Source organism: Synchiropus splendidus, chromosome 12, assembly GCF_027744825.2.
Source record: "Synchiropus splendidus isolate RoL2022-P1 chromosome 12, RoL_Sspl_1.0, whole genome shotgun sequence".
Classification (NCBI taxonomy): domain Eukaryota; kingdom Metazoa; phylum Chordata; class Actinopteri; order Syngnathiformes; family Callionymidae; genus Synchiropus; species Synchiropus splendidus.
The window spans coordinates 15682937-15697663 of record NC_071345.1 but is presented as its reverse complement, the minus strand read 5'-3'; the positions used below and the strand labels follow the sequence as shown (position 1 = coordinate 15697663).

General features: G+C 43.5%; 1 protein-coding gene across 5 annotated transcripts in view; it reads left to right on the top strand.

Annotated features, from left to right (window-relative positions):
- LOC128767982 (zinc finger protein 516-like) overlaps nucleotides 1-14727 on the top strand; it is an 85135-nt gene that overhangs the window by 31541 nt on the left and 38867 nt on the right. Inside the window, exon 2 of one of the 5 annotated variants that reach the window (XM_053880437.1) lies at nucleotides 5314-5364. The gene's annotated coding sequence lies outside the window, so the exon portion shown is untranslated. Of the gene's footprint in view, nucleotides 1-5313; nucleotides 5365-5964; nucleotides 6052-6543; nucleotides 6593-6976; nucleotides 8378-14727 lie in introns of those variants that run through there. The other 4 variants (XM_053880436.1, XM_053880438.1, XM_053880435.1 and 1 more) reach the window with 4 other exon arrangements.

Here is a 14727-nt window from a genome sequence, read left to right as displayed (position 1 = left end):
TATGACCCACTTTACAGTTATTGACAATATAATCTAATCTAATTATTACCAATCGTAATATGGACAAAATGCTAAGTCAACAAAGGCCTGCTGGTGTTCACTGCATTACTGCACTTTTTTTTCTGTCACTGTTTGTGATTGCTTTGCATCTTACGGTATTTCAATAAAGTTGTTCTTTTAAAAACAATGGACCGATACTATAACTTTCCCAGAACCTGTACGGACATATTTCCCTGTGGGACATAGTGATGTCATCAAGCAGAACCGATACTGTTCCCGAATCCTATACTGACAGGATTATGTACTGCTACATCGCATTAGGTAGCAGTAATGCTAGCTAGCTAGCTTGTACATAATGCATCACCTGCTGTGTCAGTTCACTTTAATACTGTTGTCTCAATTAATATACATTAATTTAACGTAATTTAAATTAAATAAGTTACAAAACAGAAACATCAGTAATATAGTACTGCTAATAATGGAATAGACAACTGAATTCTTTATTTTAAGCAACTAGCTAATAGTAGAATAATAATGATTATGAATTTGAAAGCACATGCTTGAACTATTTAGAGTATATTGATTGAAAACACCATCACAGATTCACACACAAATGCCAAAACGGGGGAGATGTGCAATTGAAAAACCCAGATCTGACACCCACATCAACTTCCTGTTTGCTTCTTTATCTAATACAGATAGTGAGGACCCTTCTGCGGCCTCTGCAACACTACGAGTGTGACATAAGGTTCGATGGTGAAAAAACCCCCGCTGTCATGTCGTGATGTAGCTCTGTCCACTGCAAGCAGGTTGGATTCCCCCTGCACATGCGGCATCCATGCGCTTTTCCGCTGAGACGCACATCTGCATGCATTAATGCTTTGGCTGTAATTGTATTTGCATGTGGCTGCTCTTGCTCCTGCAGCTTTTCAGGGCTTGGATGTGTTTTTTAGAGTGATAATTCTGCTGAGAGGCAGGCAGGGAGTAGGGGAGGGTGAAGGAGGAAGAGGAGGAGGAGGAGGACTGAAGACAATGTCAGCGCTGCAGCATGATCCTGTATCCATCAGGCAGCCTCCTGCAGTCACCACTGCTTAAAATGCACACACACAGGAAATAACCTCCATCACTCTGGCACACAGTCCCCAGCTTCTCATTCCTGATGGGATTATGATGTTATTATTTTGCACGATTACACCACATAACTATATTAGCAGCAGAAAACAGCCAGGGACTCTCAATCAGTCACCTTTGCTTAATGCTGAGAGGAGTTTTCACCACACACAAAAAGAAGCTCCTCTGATGCTATTACAAGCGTGATTTAGCGCCGCTCACCCCGCTATCTGTTACCCAGGAAATGCCATTTTGTCTCGGCGGTGAGACAACTTTTCTGTTGTATGGTCGGTGTTCTGCAGGTGGAGAGCCGCGCAGCTAAAATAGCATGAATGATGATCACTTGGGTGGGTGGATCCGCCCTCACTTCCCCTCCTCACCCTATGGAATTTGATAAGACGGGAGGAAAAGACGGCCAGAGACAAGCAGTAGATGAGATTTTTATATAGACGTGTATAAGGAATCGGAGGTGTGTGACAGGAAATAAAGACGCGACAGATCCACTGCATGCAGGGAGAAAGTTTGCCGTATAGTCGGTGAATAAACGCCTTATTTTTCGGCCATTCCTTTCGGTCAAATAAGGATGGATCTTCTTTCAATATTTCTGTCAAAGAAATTCAGGTGTGTCCGCAAGGGTCGGTGGAGTAATGTGATATCTGATTAATATTTCATGCTGGATGGCAAGACGTGGCCCCCCCCCCCCTCCTGGATCTGCTGGCCCCACGCCCCCTGAGGTATCTCCTTGAGGGCTCTCCTTGCACTCCTCCACCAGCTGACAATTAGCATGCGATCGCTAATGCACTACAAGCTAATTGAGCACAAGGGGGCTGGAGGTGTCAGTCACTGGAGAATGCGCATCACGCCGTATCCTAGATCCAAACACCTCCACTTTAATCCTATCGTATGACATGAAACTTGAATCCGTTGACATGCCTGATCGAAAATAAAACGTGATTTAATAGTTTATGAAGAACGCTTGAACAAAAATGGGACTCAAAACTCTTTTTAAGATGACATCATTTAGAGACTTAACATTTCTAACATGCATCCATTGGTTAGGAGCTTCTGACTCCTTAAAACTAAATTGTCCACAGCTTCTTATACATCCTCGTGATAAGTTACCATACATGATTATAAGCATTCATAATGTCTAACTTCAAGAAAGAAGAAATGCTGTGAGTTCGGGTTTCATGGTGTGTATACTAAAAATTCAATTAAAATGAAGGTAAACTAAGGGACTCTTTTTCGGCCAGGTTTTGACACATCTGCTTCAATGTTCCTGTTTGTTTACATCTGAAAATTGTGAATATTGTAGTCAGTTTCAACCCAGAAGGAGGCGAACTTTCAATGCAAAAGGTTCCTGTGCACCAGTGAAATGTTTGCAGAGTTCCAATGACGCTGATGGTTGCCACTTGTCCCTCATTGTAATAAGTTACTTCACCTTTTCTACAGGCTTACATGCTCAGTGAAATGATTAGAACATCAGCTGCAACAATAGTTCGGCATCTCTTCACTGACACTGAAGCTGAACAGCTTGTTTACCTTGTATCCATTTCTCACTTACTGCAGTACTGAATTCAGTTTAGCTTTCTAATTCAACAGAACTTTCTAGGCGAAATTCACATCATTTTGTCTCTATTATTGTGAATTTCTTGCCAATTTACCATGTATATACCATAGAGAAGACGGAAGAAGGAGACCTCCTGCTGTGACAACCATGAAAGATAAAATATAGAAGAAGAAATGTTGTAAATTTGCCTTAAATTATGTCTCTAAAATATTCTGAAACAAGAAGACAATAGGAAAATGTTTCATTGAACCACAATATTTTCTTAAAATGTGTTATTTGTATATTGCTTTTGAACATGCATTTTATTAATAGGATTTATTATTATTTTATTATTACGATTCTCAATATGAATTATGAATATTCAAAGGTGTTTTTAAGAAGTAAAGACAGCAGTAACCGGAAAATGTGGGCTAAACTCGTAGATATTATATAAAGGCACTCAATAACAAGGCAGGAGTTGACAAGAGATTCTACCGCAGATGAGCTGGCTTTGCCAGCCCAAGACAGAAAGCACATTAGACACATGCTTCGGCATTCAGTTTGGGCTTGGTCTTGTGTTTAGTGGGCTCGACTGCAACACAAGCCCTTGGTGGATAAAGTTTGAACACCCCCGACTTAATTCATCAAATGAATTGTTTTGCAGCCAACAAATGCCATTGGCAAAGGATTTAATGTAGGCTTCATTAATTGGCAAAGACCGGAAGAAAAAAGAAGAAATGCTGTCAGGTGTAGTGTTTAAATACACCCAGACAAAAATAACTGTTTAATTGAACGAATAGCTAACAACAATAAGAATTCCAGTTGCAGTCAATAATAGTAATTAATCAATAATAAAGGTGAATGGGAAGGAGTAATTAACACTGTATTACACAGGTGAAGCTGAAAGCTAGTTCTGTGTCTGCTGAATTTTGTGTTTGTGAACAGACTTTACAAAACATATGGGAATACAATTGTTATTCCGAGTCACTACTAAAATACCCTTCAAATCCTTGACTAATGAACAAAGAACAACATATTTTCTGTCATGGATAGCAGAGCAAGATTGCACACGTGATCCCTCCTCCAATATGTTGGATAACAAAGGTGCCTCAGGGTGTCATTAAGCTGTACTCTCCCTTTAAAAGCCCTTTTTAAAGCAGCATTATTCAGCTCTGACAACATAACAAATGTGGTATTTATTGAGTGGAAGATTTTCTGTCCATCTCACGCTGTAATTTAAACAACAGTTCTTTATTTTATCATATGGCCTCCCACATCTGTGGAGTGTTTTTTTCTTACTTCAGTCAAATCCACAAAGAAGTGGCAATGCATTTTGGGGTGTGTTTCGTCTGAGTTTGTTCATTTATTATTTATTTATTTACAACCAACAGAAGCCCAAACCGCCCCTCACCAGCAATTCCATGAGAATGATTTGATAAATACAGAGGTCCCGTCTTCTGTCTGCCCTTGTGGTCATTCTGTACTGATACTTTCTCTTCTCTGTGTCTCTAATAAGTTAACAAACTTGGTTCAGATTCAGATCAAATTGTGAGTTTAATGCTATGTTTTGGACGTGACATGTTCGTATGAACGTATGCTCACCGTTATTGTGTAGCAATGTCTAATAGAGTACCATATAGTATTAGTAGTTATAGTGGAGTATGTTACTGGGTCAGCATGACAGATTGTGTGCAAACGTGTGTGTGATGATGTGCACATGCACCACTGGAACAGTAGACTCCATTAGTGTGAGCTTTCAGAACCACTTTTAGAACAGAAGTTCGGGTTCACTGGGTGAGCAGTGTGTGACCTGGGAGGCCAGCTGATTCAGGGTGGAAATTAAGCAGCGTTTAGTCCAGCATTCCCTCCAACTGGAAAACAGGAATGGTGGAGGTGGAGGTGGCGGGGGTGTGAAAAAAAAGACTGCTCTCTTGTAACAGGAAGTATGTGAATAGTGACTTAGACGGTGCGGCTCTGTTCATTGTGCCTAAACTATGCATCACTTATGGTTCTTTGTCATCATATCCATGGGTGGGAGGGCATATTTCCTGCCATGCATGTAGATAATGAACCACAGGGTGAGAGCAGATCATATTTCAAAGCAGGGGTTGGTGTATTTTTATCGGAAGGTTCGACGTTTAGTCAAAGAAATGTTTCAAGTGTTTTCATGTGAGATATGCAAGGTAGGGTTAATGCTCTGATCAGAATCATAGCATTGGTTATTGTGTGTTTCTGACCTTTGGATCAAATGGAGGAAGCAGCGGTTATCAAACATGCTCATGATATATTTGTTTATGCGCTGCCCTGGTGGAGCTCAGACTCAAAAAAAGGGGAGAAGAATATATGGATCTAAAATTCAAGGGCTTTTTGCTGATAAGATGACAGGTCTCGGACGCAGCTCCCTTGTGTATGTGTGGAAAAGAACACATGCACAGAACAACTGCACGGTCAAACCTGCAGTGTTTTGGAAACTTGGATTTAAAATTAAAAACATGTGCACTTATTATTACACGAAGCCTGCATGGACATAATCTTTGCAATAACAGACTCCCAAGTAATCATTTTTGTTGCTTTTATTTCTCGAAATTCCAGTCCGGCAGGTTGTAAGTTAAAGCAACAAAAGATCATTACTCATCTTGTTTTTTAAACCTCAGGTTACACTCGGGACAAAACACCTGGGCTGGAAGTTTTCATGACATTTAAAGGTGAGAAAATGATTTTAAACTATGTGTTTCTTTAAAAATAAACTCATGGCTGCATGTATTTAAAAACAAGCTTATGCAGTACTTTGTGTTGTCGTGTAAATTGTTAAATCACCCAGTGCTGTTTGAGTGTCTTACAAAGTCCAAACTGTATTCCCCTTGAAACAGATGTCTGGCTGTTGCAAAAGGGTGGATCAAGGAAAAAGAATCCTCAGCTGTCTGTAGAATGGCACTCGACAGAGGAGCAAAATGACAGCATCTTCTTTTCTTAGTCCTGCGTTCCTCAAACATAAGAGTGGTTGAGGACATTATTTTGAGTCCAACAACTTTTCGCTGATGAGACAATAGCAGATAGTTCTATTTAATACGGAGGGAACCATTAGAGCGCTGAATGGGTTTTTGCACCGACTAAACAGCTTCTAAACTCACCTTTTCTGATTGTTACGTTTGTATTTGATTTGAGTTCACTAACTCCGTGGTTGTCTGTGTTATATTTCAAAACTGAGACCCACGCTGCTGTTTAATTTTAAATCGGATGAGACGCTGGACGAGTCTCCCCCCCGCAAAGCCAAATGGACTCGCCCTACTCAATCATGCACTTCAGCATACACAGCAAAGAGCATGCTTTCACCTTTAGGACTGAATAAGCCTCTTCAAGTCACCCAGGATTATTCGTTTCCGATGAAACAGGTATGTGCATCCAAGCCCTCTCTACACGTCGACACATTTTTTGAAACGTCCTCGGCGGATTTATCCATGTAAAATATGTATATTTAACCTCTGAACAGTGCTCACCTCCGGGGATTAAACACATGGAAATGCTATTGACACTCGGTGATAAGAGATCGATGTGTCATCTTGAACGATGACACCATCTCTCCGTGACTGGGAGAATGAGAATTTAAAGGACTTCCATCTGAGCATCATTGCGATTCAACTTTTTAACAACTACTCTTCATGATCATTCATGATCGTTCATATCACAGCTACCACGAGTTATGTACACGACAAATAAAGCAGCATTCCTCTCACTCTATTTAAAAAAAAAAAAAGATTGTTGTATTCAGGCGGAGACAGGGTGGAGGTAGGGAGATGGGGAGAGGAAGGAGGGGGGGTATCCATATTAGGAAGTGGTGTCCTACATAATAGTAATGGTACAACTGCCGCTGAGCAAGGCACTAGTGCTGAGTTCATACTTGGCTCTGAGATTCAAGGATCTGATGGTTGTGTGGTATGTCGCACTTGTTTTTCTGCTGCGATTGTTCTTAACGCTCTCAACTCATCTGCATGCGGTGTGTGTTGGAGGGGCGGGGGTGGGGGGTATGTGGCGAGGGAGTGGTAATCGGGAGGGGGTCGTGAAGTGTATCTGCGGGGTGGGGGTGCGCATGTAACTTTTTTTTTTAGCGTGATGCTGCACCTACAGGATGTGAGCCCGCTGCGTTTGGAGACGGAACACAATGGTGCTCAATAGGAGAGAAGAAGGAGAGTAGGTGGGAGAGGGAGGAGGGAGAGGGGTTGGGGGGGGGGCGACCCCGTAATCTGGCGTGAAGCCGTTGACACAGGTGACTGCGTCCGGCTGAGGATGTGAGCAAAAGTAAGCGGCTGTGGTAGCTGTGACGTGTCGTCACCGATGGCGCTCGCTCGCTGTCCCCCTCGTCTGCAGACAGTTTACAGGAAGTTGATGGAAAAGCAGACGAAAAGAGAGGACTGAAGTCGAATCGTCACGTGACACTAGCGCGGGGGCAAACTTTTCCACTCCAAAATCTTCACGCCGCCTGTGACACATTCAGGGACACGCGAAAATAGAGATGAAAAAAAGGGACGAGTTGTCGATTTGAGTATTTTGTGAGGATGGCTCTTTTGTTTAGTCACGCCCATGCACTTGTTTGTCCACCATGAGTTGAAATGCAAAGAGGGATAAGTATATTACAAATAATGAATCAAGCAAACCGAGTTCCAGTAAGGACATTCAGACATTTTAACTTTGGATTGGATTTTGGAATAAACGAGGACGAGTCAGGCTCATTTTGAAGAGGCGATTTTATGCTCGAATGAAGTTTCTTCTCCCATTGTTTGCAAGATCACCGAAGGCGTCTTGTAACTGTGATACGTTCAGGTGCATATCTAAACAAATACACACAAAGATAGTAAGTCAGTATTATGATTCATCTTCGTGTTCTTCAGATGTCAAAACTCCAAATCGCCACGAAATAGATTTTTGTATAGTAAGAAGCAATTACTGTTGTGTTCTGGATTTTATATTTTATTTAACTCGGAAAGAATGGACACCTGCTTCATGAGTTGGGATCTCCTTAGTGTCAGCGAAGGCAGCACCGGTGAAACGACGTGAGAGTAGCGTGAAAGAGGAACCGGGTGATAACATTAAAATACATCGTGATCACGTGACTAGTCAAAAATTACACAGGGATTTTTTTTTTGATGGATTAAAAAAGGGAACTACGACACATTCTTGTCCCCGATGTTTCAGCCTGAGCCTATTATAATTTGTGAGGCTTTCAGGGACACATGCATGTCGGGATGTAATTCACGCCGTTCGTTTTGTAACTCCAAATAGTGTTTTTTACAACGCGCCAGTCAACGCAAGTGAGTTTAAATAATGTCAGCATGTAATGTGTGTTTGCTTTATGTTGAAGTTGTACGTGCGAGTTGAGCGTTTCGTTCATTCGCCTTGTAGAGAGTGAAAACTCCCTATTGCCAGTGAAGGCAGCACCAGTGAAACGACAGAGGAACAACAGTGAGTAGAGTGAGAGGAACCTCACTCTGCTGCACCACGAGAAGACAGGAATGCGACTGAGATAGTAATAACATCAACATTACACGTGATAACATTTTTTATTTGGTCAACCTGTACCTTGGCTGGCTGCCAGAGGCAACTCTTTAAGAGTCAACTGGTCTGCTTCTTATCTCTCTGGAACCTGGACTCTGCTTTTAGAGAAGTGCACCGGTCTTTTTTTGTGTGTGCGCGACTGTATTGAGCTCAGCGGCGCATAAAATGGTAAGGAAGTTACTCTTTTCTATCACTGTCAGTTACGAGAAGGGTGTGTTCACAGTGTGTAATATGTGACGATTACATATCAGCCACAGATTCTTAAAGAGTCGAGGTAATTAAATAAACATTTGGGATTATTGTAGAATTAAATTTCAATGTCTCACTATAAAAAGCCTATTAAAACAACGGTTATAAATGCCACAAGTATGTAGCAGTGTAATTATACACTGTGGTGATGGGGTGAAGAAGAAGTCCATGAAGTTAAACGTCTCAATAAAAGCTATGAAAAGACTCCACACGGGGCTGCAGGACATTAACAGTGACCCCCCGCGGGAGCAGAGTGGAGCGGTTATCACTGGTCTTCGTTATGTAAAAAGCAGTTTGCTGGAAAGAGAGAGGAGGGTCGTGCACACGCATGCGCGCACACGCGTGCCAAGACATCTCCGATGTTGTTTTCAGTTGCTGTAACATTCAGAAAGAAACTAGGCGTTGTCTTATCTGTTGTTTTGGGAATTCTAGCCCTGCATGACACCACACTCCAAAATGAGACAGAACCTATTTGTTATTCTGCCTTGTGTGTGTGGTATTGTCTGGTTATTTTAATATATTTCTTTATGCACAACGATATAAATATATATATATATATATATATATATATAATTTTTTTATTTTTTTAAACAAACACTTCTCCAAACCTGATATGGAAAAAAGAAGAGTCAGTAAATTTGAGTAGGTTTTGTGGCCGTTATGATTAGGTCATCAATGGAATCTTGAAATGACTAAGATGGAAAAAGAAATGTTTGCTTCTTTGGTAATCCAGCAAAAAGTCCCTCAGTAGAGGCTAAATGTGGATAACAACATCCTTCAAATTATATTTTGACTCATATTTGTCATATGTTTGTTTTCCTTTTTTCTTTGTTAACAGTAGTTGTCAAACAAAAGTACATTCATTTTCACTGTCAATTTTTCTGTCAGATATGACATTTCTGTTTTGTCTTTGGAACTTCCAAAAATATTTGTCTTTATTATTTGGACACACCTTGTTGGTGTGGCCAGTGAAACGTGTGGCCGTAATACTAATCATTTGAAAAAAATTCGAATTGATATAATGAACGTTTCAAATACTGTCTTGAACTTCATAAGTTTATGCAATGGGGTTTTAAAGTATGAAATTTGGCTGGAGATTTTGTGAAAACCCAATAATGATCGATCCATCCCACCTCAGATCGCTCCTCAATTTCATATCTTGTTCTGTTTTCTGTGTTTTATTGGTGTGTTGAGGAACAATGAGGACAAGGCAGGGCTTTGTGGTGGCAGAAATGCATTTTTAACCCGTGTGAATGAATGGCGCCTCACATTCCACGGCAGCAGGCCCTTCTACTGAATGGCAGTACTAACTCGGCTGTTTTCATTACTCATTACTGCCTTGTGCCTTTTCACCACGACGTCGTCATTTACCTTCACCAACTGTGGACGCGCTTTGACACTGATGGGGCGTGATCAAAGAAGTTCCACGAGGTAACAAGGTTGGACAGACAGTCCTTAAAATCAATCAGGAACCCGGTGAGTTTGTGCAGCCTAATGACAATCAGGCTATTTGGAGGAAGTAGGTATTATCTCCAGGATTGATGGCAGCTATTACTGTTGGCTGGCCAAGAATCAATGTTTAAATTATTGACACACAAACAGGTTTGTTTTAATCAGACAACAAAAGGCTTTTCTTACAGTTCAAATATGTTGCCCTGCTATATATATATATATATATATATATATATATATATATATATATATATATATATATATATATATGGCTACACATCATGGAAAGTCCAAATGTCAAAGCATGATGTAGACACAGACATCACTGGATCATGTGATGTACCTCAGCACCACCCCATGGCAGGACCACACACACATACACACTCACAGGCATATACTTATCTAATAGACTGTCACACATATGTTTCCAATAACAAGGAGACATGTGGCTACTCACTTTGCTCAAACTTGAATGGTCTCTTAGAAAGTCATTTGTGGTCCTTTAGGTGATTACAATTTTAAGTTTGGATTTCATGGTATTCAGTATACTAGTATGCTGTGTATCTTTCAACTTTCAAGAAAGATAATTCTTAACTTGCTAACTCAGAAGTTTAGAATTGATTGTGCCTCATCCATGCTTCAACTATGCAGGAAATGTTGCTGCATTTATTACGAGAATACGTTACCATGTGTCATGAGTCAATTTAACTGAAGAATTTCCAGTCCATGAACCCTACCTTGGGCGTGTTTTCACTTGATATTGTCTCAAACTTGGCACTTATTAACTTCATCTAAAGTGACAGCTATTCATCCAAGATAACTTTTTTTGCTAAATATCAGTGTTTGTAATTTGTTTGTTATCTGAAATAAGAACTGGAGACAAAAATTAAATTATGTTCCACTGTTTTGTCCTGAGTGATCAGAACATAATAAAAAAATGAGGATATGAAGACACTTTTTAGTTTTTCCATTAACTTTTTTTCCCCGCTAAGATAGCCTTGGTAATATTAAATATTATCCTATTTATTTTAAAATATTTTTGTCTTTGGGAAAAGTTGTTTAAAAAAACAAACAAGAATCTCGAATGGAACTTGAAAGGAAGTAGCTCTGCAGCCACTACTCTGTCCTTGTTGTCAAGAAAATAGATTTGTCTGTGCTCCGGTGTTACTTTTTTTGCCGTGAAAAGGGAAGATCTGAAGTCAGTGCAGGGTCCAGCATGTATTCTGTGGCGACAGCATTGATTCTCTACTGCATGGTGGGGGTTTCCACTCTGAAAGGGCAATCTCTCTGTGTTAGCCTAGAAACACCAAGCTCTTTGGATTAAATTATAAATGAGGCCTCAATGGGAGAAGACATTGCCTGGGATAATCACGAGAGAAACTACATTTCCACCAGCTATCATATCCAAACAACATTCCTCGTTATTGTCGGCTGAACAAACAGTTGTGGCCATCGCGGGCCACTTTTAACTGAAATGAAAGAGTGTTGAGCAGTGCGGTGCTTCGGGTAATAAAGTGTGATGGCGAACCAAATGAGATCCAAAGAAAATGATGTGGTAATCAGAGGATTAAGATAGCAGGGGGGTAGGGGCCTAGCTGCTGCGGGATTAGGCGCAAGCTCACAGGAGCCGAGGAGTGAATTAGCGGAGCTGGGTCCAACTGTTGCTGATGCTATGAAAACAGGATGTTTTGTTTCTCTTTTGTGAACCGGGCCCTGGCTTGATGCTCTGTCGAGAGAGGTGGAGGAGAAGCTTTGAGATGTCCCAGCACGGCTTCAAAGTGAAAGTACCCCAGACAGGTTCATCCCAGGGTCACAAATTAGTCATGTAGAGATCATCTTTTCGCTGCTGTCGTCGCCCTCCTCCATGAATCCAGGGGTAACGGGAAGAAGTTTTTACAGGGGAGATGGATGATGTCTCTCCTAATCAGGTTTCACACTGCTGCACGGCTGTGCCCCTAATAACCGCCTCTCTGTGCTGGCAAGCTGCTGAATGCCTCACGGCGGCAGAGCGTTTTCAGAAATGTATGAAGCTGCCGGAAATCAGAAAGAAGGGAGATGAACAACTGAAAGAAGGACCAGGGTCGGATCAGGGTCCTGTAAAGAAAGAGCCTGCTTGAGCACTGTTCACTTTCTTCGGCAGTTTGGTAGAAATGTAGATCTGTGATATCTAATGAGTTTTTTGGTTGACTCCAGGGTGTTTTTTGACTACTTCATTGTGGTTCCAAAACAATGTTGATGATACAAATGTAGCTGAAGCTGTGTGTTTTCAAATCCAACACACCCTAATATAACCCACTTTGTATTATAGGATGTCTCTTACTCACTATTGAAATGAAAACTCAGCATGATTTTGTAGCAAATTCTCCAAAACTCAGGTTGAACCTGGGGAGGCTAAATTAGTCAGCTGTAATTAAGACTGGTGTTTCAGCTGTGTTTGCTTTCTTGGCCAGGACAAAAACCTATTTAGACAGGTGCCATCATTATCTGGGAGTAACCACTGCAGGGTGTCGCTGCTCAACAGCAACATTTTACACGAGTCACAAATTGATTTACGCCCATGCTGCCTGATATTATTGTGCTTCTTTGAATTGATCTGTAAAGTTTGATACCTTTTTATATACTAAATAATACAGAAGAGCTCACTGAGGCAGCAGGTGGCAGTAATATTCAGGAATTCGCTCGCACAACACGCACAGCTGGAGTGCACAGAGAATCCCTCAGCAGGTTCAAGGATGTTTATTGAATTTAGTCCTTCTATTTTTGAGCTATTTTGCTAACAGACAGACAACATTTGAAAACAGTGGTTATGCGGCTTCATTAGACAGCAATTTCAGAGGTCAGTTGGTGCCGCTCTCGGTTTGAAAACAGCAGAGAGTGCCATCCAGTGGGCTTTGAAAACAAAGGCACTGTTTCATGAACCTTCATGAAACAGTATCGGCTGGCTGGCTGTTTTAATGGCCTGGTGGGAAAAGCTGTCCTTGCACTCGACTGTAAGTACCATAGTGCAGTGCAGCAGTTAAAGCTCTTTATGATTAACCTTTCATGCATTTCTGTCACGAGAGCGAAGGGACGAGGGAGCTAAAGCCACGTAGGACGACGTGACCAAGACCCAAGTGCGAGTGGTGAAAGGCACTGGAGGCAGGACGGAGTAAAAATTAGATATTTAATAATTAAACAAACAACTGAATCACAACTGAAAGCGTCACCGAACCGGGAGAAACTAAGCACAAACTGAATATCAATGAACAGAGAATAAACTACAAAAGGGAACAAGAAACACATGGAGACTGGGGAGAAAAAACACTAAGCTCAGGGCACCAGGGTTAAACAGAGAAATCCAAAAACTAGCTAACAGAACAGGAGAAGCCGAACACAGGAAGAGACACGAGAACCAGGAGTTAAACAAGCTAGCTGCACACAAAACAAGAAGCTTAACACAGGAAGAGACACGAGAACCAGGAGTTAAACAAGCTAGCTGCACACAAAACAAGAAGCTTAACAGAGAGGGAGCGAAACGAGAACCGGGAGTTAAAGGAGCTAGCTAGCGCACAGAACAAGACAGAACAAAAAGCCGAACACAGGGAGAGACACGAGAACCAAGGAGTTACCACAGGGAACGAGAAGTCCAAAAAACACCGGAACGAGAGGAATAATCACAGGGACTTCCGGCAAACACAGGGAACAAACAATGGGATCAAAAACGGTCTGGCACACGTTGCTGGAGCCCAGGTGTTCTTGTAGACCACCAGTCATTAGAGGTCAATCGGCTCCAGCCGTGTGCCAAAGGAACAGAGGGGAAAAACCAAAACCAGGACTCGGAGCCTGGAAGCGGAGCCATGACAGTACCCCCCCCTTAAAGAACACCTCTTGGTGTTACCAGTCCTGGATGGACGGTCGTCGTAGACGAGGGGAGGAGGAGGCCCATTGTAGCGACTGGAAGAGCCGGCGTGGCGGCGGCTTGGAAGCCACGCTGGAGACGTCGGGAGGCGGCGGCGGCTTGTGAGCCACGCTGGAGACGTCGGGGGGCCGCGGCGGCTTGGGAGCCACGCTGGAGACGTCGGGGGGCCGCGGCGGCTTGGGAGCCACGCTGGAGACGTCGGGGGGCCGCGGCGGCTTGGGAGCCCCGCTGGAGACGTCGGGAGGAGACGGCGGCGGCGGCTTGGGAGCCCCGCTGGAGACGTCGGGAGGAGACGGCGGCGGCGGCTTGGGAGCCCCGCTGGAGACGTCGGGAGGAGACGGCGGCGGCGGCTTGGGAGCCCCGCTGGAGACGTCGGGAGGAGACGGCGGCGGCTTGGGAGCCCCGCTGGAGACGTCGGGAGGAGACGGCGGCTTGGGAGCCCCGCTGGAGACGTCGGGAGGAGACGGCGGCGGCTTGGGAGCCCCGCTGGAGACGTCGGGAGGAGACGGCGGCGGCTTGGGAGCCCCGCTGGAGACGTCGGGAGGAGACGGCGGCGGCTTGGGAGCCCCGCTGGAGACGTCGGGAGGAGACGGCGGCGGCTTGGGAGCCCCGCTGGAGACGTCGGGAGGAGACGGCGGCGGCTTGGGAGCCCCGCAGGAGCCCTCGGGAGGAGACGGTGGCTTGGGAGCCGCGTAGGGGCCCTCGGGAGGAGACGGCGGCTTGGGAGCCGCGTAGGGGCCCTTGGGAGGAGACGGCGGCTTGGGAGCCGCGTAGGGGCCCTCGGGAGGAGACGGCGGCTTGAGAGCCGTGCTAGAGTCCACGGGAGACGGCGGCCTGGGAGCCGCGCAGGAGATTTTGGGAGGCAGCGGCTTGGGAGCCGCACAGGAGTCTTTGGAAGGCGCCGGAAAAATACAAAAAT